At 42.7% G+C, this 8069-nt stretch overlaps 1 pseudogene; it reads left to right on the plus strand.

Annotated features, from left to right (window-relative positions):
* Positions 1 to 2205: 2205 nt before the first annotated feature.
* On the plus strand, positions 2206 to 3146 carry LOC103297356 (heterogeneous nuclear ribonucleoprotein A1-like; annotated as a pseudogene).
* Positions 3147 to 8069: the final 4923 nt, after the last annotated feature.

Raw genomic sequence — 8069 nt, forward strand, 5'->3', positions numbered from 1 at the left:
AGGGAAAAGAACTCTCCTCCCAAATATCTTCTACCTGCCGCCTAAAGATCTATCCTGTCACAGTATGCATGTTTAAGAGCAATATAACGAAAGATGGATATTCTTGTTTAGGCTATGATTTAAATGTAGTACTGTCCCAGCACTGAGCCACGTAATCTTACAACCATCAATTATAACAACAATGCTCTTGTAGTGGTGTTTTATAGCTGAAAGATTAAAACAGAAGTCAACTGTAGTTTATTGTTATTTAACAAGTTTTCTTTTACACTTGACATCAGGAAAATGACATGATGTTACGCAGTAATATATTCCATTAGTTTTTGCAGGCTAATGAGAAGAGGACAAAGGCTCCATATAACACGTAAACATGTACTCATATCAAATAAAGGCTGTATGATGTCACAGCAGGAAATCTCAATAAAGTTTCATAGTGGTCCTAATGTGCCAAGTTCAATGAAAAGTGGACGTTTATCTTTTAAAACTGAATAATGGTCCCACATTTTTAAAGTTATGTGAATGAGTCGTTTGTTTATTTATTTCATCCAATAATCTAATAGAAATTCTGGGTTAAAACTCGACACTTTTTTTTTCCAAAATCTGCAATATTGAACTTGAAGTTCAGATATTTTTTCCTGTTCCCAATTCCAATAATAATTGGCTTATATACTCATTTGATGTGGCTTTATGTAACACTAACTTAACTACAAGGGAACAAGACAGTTTTATGAAAATATCAAGTGACATCTCGTTAAATTGGCATTAGAGGAATGCTCTCTGGCAAACATTTGTGAAGTATAACATCCAATTATCCCAAACAAGTAAACAGAGCCTTACAATTATTAATATCATTTTGCATTTTTGATGTAACAAGCTTAAATGAACAGGCACTCTCTGCATGTGTTAATATTATTAAAACTAAATTGCACAAGCAGATTAAATAGAGAAACTAAATGGGGACACATTTTTCTACTTTTCTCCAACATTGGTAATTGTAGTTTAGCAAAGCAACATCATTCATCAGAGTAAATTAATGTCACTAATGTGATGTTTTGAGTTTATAGTTATTTAACTTATAAGTTTATTTTAGTTTATGTTTTATAAGCACTGTAAGCATAATAAGCTTATAAATAATTTATGCATTTAAGTAACATTTTGATAAAAATAACTTGTCGACATTGAGGAGCCTTTTTTTCTGTTTAAAACAGGATGAACAAAATTAAAAAGTGAAATGAACATTACTCAATTTTAAGAAATACTGTTCTACCAAATTCTTGCTTAAGTTAAATTAGTTTTGTTACGTGAGGCCAATAGCATTCTAATTAATATACTACCTGTAGAGTTGTAAGTTATAGATGCAAACCATAAAGTACAATTCCAATGTAATATTTACTATACAAAGAAGATTCTTAAGAAATGCTTTTTAATTACTCAGATGGGGGAGGTAAAATAATATAATAATATATAAAGTTGTAATAGTCCCAAGATTACAATAGCCATATGGGTAACTACACCACTATGTCTTTAAATTCAATTCTGATTTTTAAAATAATGACTATGTCCGTATTATGTAATCGTCCATAAGTAGAGGAATAAATAGAAAAAGTAAAAATCAGCCGAAACCGGTTTGGCTCAGTGGATAGAGCGTCGGTCTGCGGACTGAGGGGTCCCAGGTTCGATTCCGGTTGGGGGCATGTGCATTGGTTGCGGGCACATCCCCTGTGAGGGGTGTGCAGGAGGCAGCTGGTCGATGTTTCTCTCTCATCGATGTTTCTAGCTCTCTATTCCTCTCCCTTCCTCTCTTTAAAAAAAAAAAAAAAAAGAAAGAAAAGAAAAAGTAAAAATCTCCCCTTCACTCTCCACCTGGTCCTACTTTCCACTCCAAAAGACAGTTGGGTGCCTATCCTTCCAGATCTCTTTCTATGTATTTACATACCCTTATGTGGACCTATGCAGCTATACTATTTTAGTTTGTTACATAAATGGGATTATACAGAATGCATACTGCAGGTGGCTTTTCTTCTTTTCTACACCATATCTTGGACGTGTTATTATTTTTTAACAGGACTTTTAAATTCTTTTTTAAGCTGCAGCCATTCTTCTGTCACCTTTGGTGGAAACGGTAAGAGTGAAGACCTCTTAGGTTTGCCTTTCTGCTGGTGGACTCCGCTCTGTAAGCATCGTTGGAGTCTCCCCTCCACAGTCCCCATGTCTAAGTCAGAGTCTCCCAAAGAGCTGGAGCAGCTGCGGAAGCTCTTTATCGGAGGTTTGAGCTTTGAAATTGCCGATGGGAGTCTGAGGAGCCGTGTTGAACAATGGGGACCCTCACAGACGGCGTGGTGATGAGAGATCCCAAACCAAGTGCTCCAGAGGCTTTGGGTTTGTCACGATGCCACTGTGGAAAGAGGGGGGTGGGAGAGTTGTGGAACCAGAGAGGGCTGTCTCAAGAGAAGATTCTCAAAACCCTGGTGCCCACTTAACTGTGGGAAAGATTGTAGTTGGTGGTATTGAAGAAGACACCGAAGAACATCACCTAAGAGGTTATTTTGAACAGTATGGGAAAGTAGAAGTGATTGAAATCATGACTGACCGAGGCAGTGGCAAAAAGAGAGGCTTTGCTTTTGTAACCTTTGATGACCATGACTCTGTAGACAAGACTGTCATTCAGAAATACCATACTGTGAATGGCCACAACTGTGAAGTCAGGAAAGCCCTGTCGAAGCAAGAGATGGCCAGTGCTGCATCCAGCTGAAGAGGTTGAAGTGGTTCCAGAAACTTTGGAGGTGATTGTGGAGGTGGTTTTGGTGGGAATGACAACTTTGGTCATGGAGGAAACTTCAGCTGTCGAGGTGTTTTGTCTGTTTTCAATTTTATTGATTTTTAGGGAGAGGAAGGGAGAGAGGGAGAAACATCTGTGTGAGAGTGTAACATGGATTGGCTGCCCCCTGCACGCCCCCTACTGGGGATGAAGCCCCAGCCCAGGCATATGGGAATGGAACTGTGGCCTCCTGGTTCATGGGATGATGTTCAACCAACTGAACCACACTGGCTAGGGCAAGGGTCAAGTCTTATAGACATTAAATTTTCACTAAAAATATAAACTTAGCTGTTTGACATATTTTTTCTACTTCATGAAAGAATTATACTAGCATACATAGTATGTTTGACTCATTCTTAGCATGAAAGTTTACATACATCAATTTCTGTATATTCTCACATCAAAAAAACACACATACAATAAAGACAGTCCGGCAGTTGGGGCTCTCAGCAGAGCTGTCTGCTTCCTTGGGATAAATAAAATGGATAAGCTGACCCCCAGAGGAAGATTAGCATGCCAGAGGTTTGCAGGGAGGGCACTTGGGATCAAACACCAGGGAGAGGAGGGAAGGAAGCAGGAGTGGGCAGGGGGAGAAGCTGGACTGTGATGAAGTCTCAAGGTTGGCCCCTGGAAACTCGAAAGCTGACTGGCTCTTCAGCATTGTCCTGATTTGGGGCAGGGTGTCTGGGCCTTTTATATTTCCATCTTGATTAGTCTCTGGATGCAGAGTGCCTTTGGGAGGGTGGGGGTGGCAAATGGTTCTCTTCAGTCAAGAAACTCCCAGAGGGCCCTGGCTGGTGTGGTCAGTTGCTTGTCAACCCCTAAGGGCTTCCTGCTGATGGCATTCCCAGTGGCTGTGAGAATTAGTTCTTCATTCCTGAAAGGGAACCTGAGTGGATGCATCTCTGATTTCACCACCTATACTAAAACACTTAGGAAAAAACTAGCACCCGCCAAAACCTACTATGTGCCAACCACTTTCATAGACATTATCCTATTTAATCTCATAAACAGAGGTTACTTGACCCCAAAGTCACATGGTTAGTGTTAGAAGTGGGAGGAGTGGCCATCTCTTTCCTCCAAATCAAATTTGCCAAGTAACTCTGAAAACTGGTAATTTCAGAAGTATTTATTGATTCATGTCTTAAAACTGGTATCTTCTGAACATCTATGTGCCAGGCACTGGGGAATTCTAGAAAAGAGACAAAATGTCTGTCACACACAAACATGCACACAAATATACATATATATGTATGTAAATTTATAAATATACTAGAGGCCCAGTGCACGAATTCGTGCACGAGTGGGGTCTGGCCGCCCAGCCCCAATTGGGGTGGATTGGGGCTGGGCCTGTCAGGAGGAGGAGATGGCGGGAGGTTGGCTGGCCAGCCCACCCCGATCGGGGCCTGATCAGGGCCAGGCCGGCTGGGGGAAGGGGCCTCGGGCGATTGGCCGGTGGGCCTCGCCCCCAGTTGGGGTTGGGGGGCCGATTGGGGATGGAGCATGGGGAGGGGCTGTGGCCAGTGGGCCTGCCAACCCTACCCTTGAATGGGATGGGGGTGCTGATTGGGATCCAGCGGCCTGGGGGAAGGGCCATGGGTGGTTGGCCAGCGGCCCTGCCCCTGATGGGATTGGGGGGCTGATCTGGGGTGGGACCAGACAGGGGGAGGGGCTGCAGGCCTGTCGTGGTGGGGCAGGCTATTCGGGAGCAGGGCTGGCCGGGGGAAAGGGAGGAGGTGCTTGGCCAGCAGTCAGCTCTTGATCAGGTTGGGAGAGTTTGATCGGGGGCAGACCAGCATGGGGGAGGGGCTGTGACGTTGGCCAGCCGGCCCCACCCCCTGATCAGCTGGTTCACTGGCCACAGTGGGTGTCATAGCGATCCGTCATTATGGTCGCTGGCTTTTTATATATATAGATAATGTATGTATGCACACACGGTTGTTCAGTCCTCCTTGAAATCCATTCTCTCACCTGCTATGCATAACCTTTCACCAAGTCCTGTTGTTTCTGGCTCCAAAATATATCTTGAACCTTCCCATTTCCAGCTATCTCCACTCTAGTCTTGCGCCATCATCGCTTTCTGCAGGGGTTTCTTTAGCAAGTTCCTAATGGTCACTCTACATCCACCCTTGGCTCCAATCCATTCTTCACATAGTTCTCAGAGTGATTTTTCCTAAAATACACAACTATTCATGCTACGGTGCTGCTTAACGTCTTCCAATGGCTGTCTTGGGCTTTAGGATAAAGTCTAAGTCCTTTAGAAGGTTTACATACATTCATTTGATAACTATTTATTGAGTGCCCTGTTATAAACACTGGGGACACAGCAATGAACAAAAAGACAAAGCTCCTACTTTTGAGAAGATTATAAAAATTACATTCTAATAATTTAGAGGACAGGGAGAGACAGACACTCACATAAGATAATTATATAATGCGATATAAGAAGATAAGCACTATAGAGAACAACAAAGCACAGTAAGTGGAAGAAGAATCCCAGGTGTCTGGGTGGGAAGAGGGGAAGTTGAAAGTTGATACGAAGTGGTCAGGATAGATTTCTTTGAGAAGTGACATTAGAGCAAGGAAGTCACAAAGAATTGAAGGATGTGAGGGAGTGAGCCATGTGAGTTTCTGGAAGAGCCTTTCTAGGCAGAGTGCCAACGCCCCAAGGCAGGATTATGGCTGCCATGTTAGTGAGGAGGCCAGTGTAGCTGGAGCAAAAAAAAAAAAAAAAAAAATGAGGGGTGGGGTGGGGAACAGAGCTATTAGAATCAGAGAGAATACATCGTTTCCTTCAAGGAGTTTTGCTGTAAAGAGCAGATAAATGAAGTGGTAGCTGAAGAAGGAACTGAAATCTGAGAAGGTTTTTGTTCTGTTTTTAAGGTGGCAGAAATAATATCTTGATGCTGATGGGAACATTCAGTAGAGGGGATAACGTGGGCAATGTCCTTGAGTAGGCAGGAGGGGATTGTTAGGTCCAATGTGTAAGGTTGGCCTTAGAGAGGAACACAGACTATAGCAGGGCATCTCAATTCCTACACTTTTGACAGTTTGGGTGAGATAGTTCTTTGTTGGGGGAGGGAGGCCTGTCCTGTGATTGTGTTAAAATCGTTTGCAGCATCACTGACCTCTACCATCACACCAGTTTAACAACCAAGAATGTCTCCAGAACTGCCCATATCCCCTGGGAGGCAAAACTGTGCCCAATTGAGAACTACTGATCTATAGTAACAGGAGGGAAGGTAAAGTACTATCAGAGAATGATAAGACAACCACTCAATATATGAAATAAAAAGACAAAGCTGAGTTTATTGCTTATACTAGAGACAGTCATAGCCATGTGGGTCAGGCATGGCTTCAAGCAGACGAACCAGACGGCTAATCTCATACTGGATTTTGAGAAAGTGGGTAATTCAGGGATTGGTGAACTTTCAAGGGTCTAATTGTGTTGACATCATCGTAGAAGTGATAACTTAGGTGAAACTATTGCTCACTGGCTGGCACTCAGGAGCATGTTTAGTGAAGTGAGTCTTTCTGATTGGCTTATTTTCAGAAACAACAGATAGTTGTTGACTTGGCTTGCTTGCAAAAGCATGTTCACTCGGGTAAGTTATTGATCAACTGAACTTAAAACTGGCTCTGAATTCTGGTTGTTCTCATGGGAGTGTGGGGAGTTCAGAAATTCTCAGTACTCTGTGTGCTAGTGGATAGATGTGGTGGTGGAAGTTTGTGGAAGTTCTCTTCTGCTTTAATTTTTTTTTTTTTTTAAGTAAAATAGGAAGTAATGCCCTCAGCATACAGGGAGAATGGCTAGGTGTAGGTGTTGAAGGTTTAAGGAAAGAACAATAAAATAGGTATGAAAGTGGGAGACGAAGTGGACTAGAGAGTGGTCACCATCCGGTGGTCCGTGGACCACTGGTGGTCCGTGAGGTCCAAAAGGTTGGCAACCACTGGACTAGAGAAATGTAGTATGATTACTGGGCAGAATTAAGGACCCATTGAGGTCAAGAATATAGAAATAAATTAGCATGTCATGCATTTTTCTTTCATATTCAGTTGACTGGATGCAGGAGACGTGAACTTAACTGTGATTGAGGTTTTGCCAAATAAGCACTATAAAGCAAGAAAGGTTCCAGGAACTCGAGAGGATATTCAAGATAATGTATTATTTTGAACTTATTTTGCTTTTTATTATGATATTGTCAAATATCTCAATAGTAGAAAGAATAATATAAAGAACCCTCATGAGCCTGTCACCCAAATCCAACAAATAAAACATTTTGCAATCTTCTTTTTTTCAAATTGATTTCAGAGAGGAAGGGAGAGGGAGAGAGAGATAGAAATATCAATGAGAGAGAATCATTGATTGGGTGCCTCCTGCACCCCCCCCCCCACAAGGGGGTTGAGCCCAAACCCAGGCATGTGCCCTGACTGGGAGTTGAATCATGATCTCTTGGTTCACAGGTCGATGCTCAACCACTGAGCCAAGCCAACTGGGCTGCAATCTTCTTTCATCTATTCTGCCACACATTTTCTTTTCCTCAAGAATTTTAAAGCAGCCAGTTCTTTAAAAAAATTTTTTTAATTTAAAAATAAAAGAATTTTAAAGCAAATCCCAGACTGGTTCACTCATAAATACCTCAAGATGTATCTCTTATAAATAAGGACTTAAAAAAAAACAACCCACCATAATCACAATGCCATTATCACATGTAACAAAACTAACAATAATTGCCCTAACTGGTTTGGCTCAGTGGATAGAGCGTCGGCCTGTGGACTGAAAGGTCCCAAGTTCGATTCTGGTCAAGGGCATGTACCTTGGTTGCGGGCACATCCCCAGTAGGAGGTATGCAGGAGGCGGCTGATCGATGTTTCTCTCTCATCAATGTTTCTAACTCTCTATCCCTCTCCCTTCCTCTCTGTTAAAAAAAATCAATAAAATCTAAGAATAATTACTTAATACTAGAAGCCCAGTGCACAAATTTGTGCAGGGGTGGGGTCTGGTCGGCCAGCCTGATTGGGACTGATCTGCCTGGCCCGCTAGCTTGGGGGAGGAGACGTGGGAGGTTGGCTGATTTCCCCCTCTCTGATTGGGGCGAGGCCAGCCTGCCAACTGCCCGTAGCCCCTCCTTCCCCCCCCCCCAAACCCTCCACCAGCCCACTTCCTGGTGGAACTGCTGCAGAACTCCCGATGGAGGGGACAATATGCATATTACCCTTTTATTATATAGGAGGATTAACTAATTCTCAGCTC

The sequence above is a fragment of the Eptesicus fuscus genome, chromosome 14 (genome assembly GCF_027574615.1).
Source record: "Eptesicus fuscus isolate TK198812 chromosome 14, DD_ASM_mEF_20220401, whole genome shotgun sequence".
Lineage (NCBI taxonomy): Eukaryota > Metazoa > Chordata > Mammalia > Chiroptera > Vespertilionidae > Eptesicus > Eptesicus fuscus.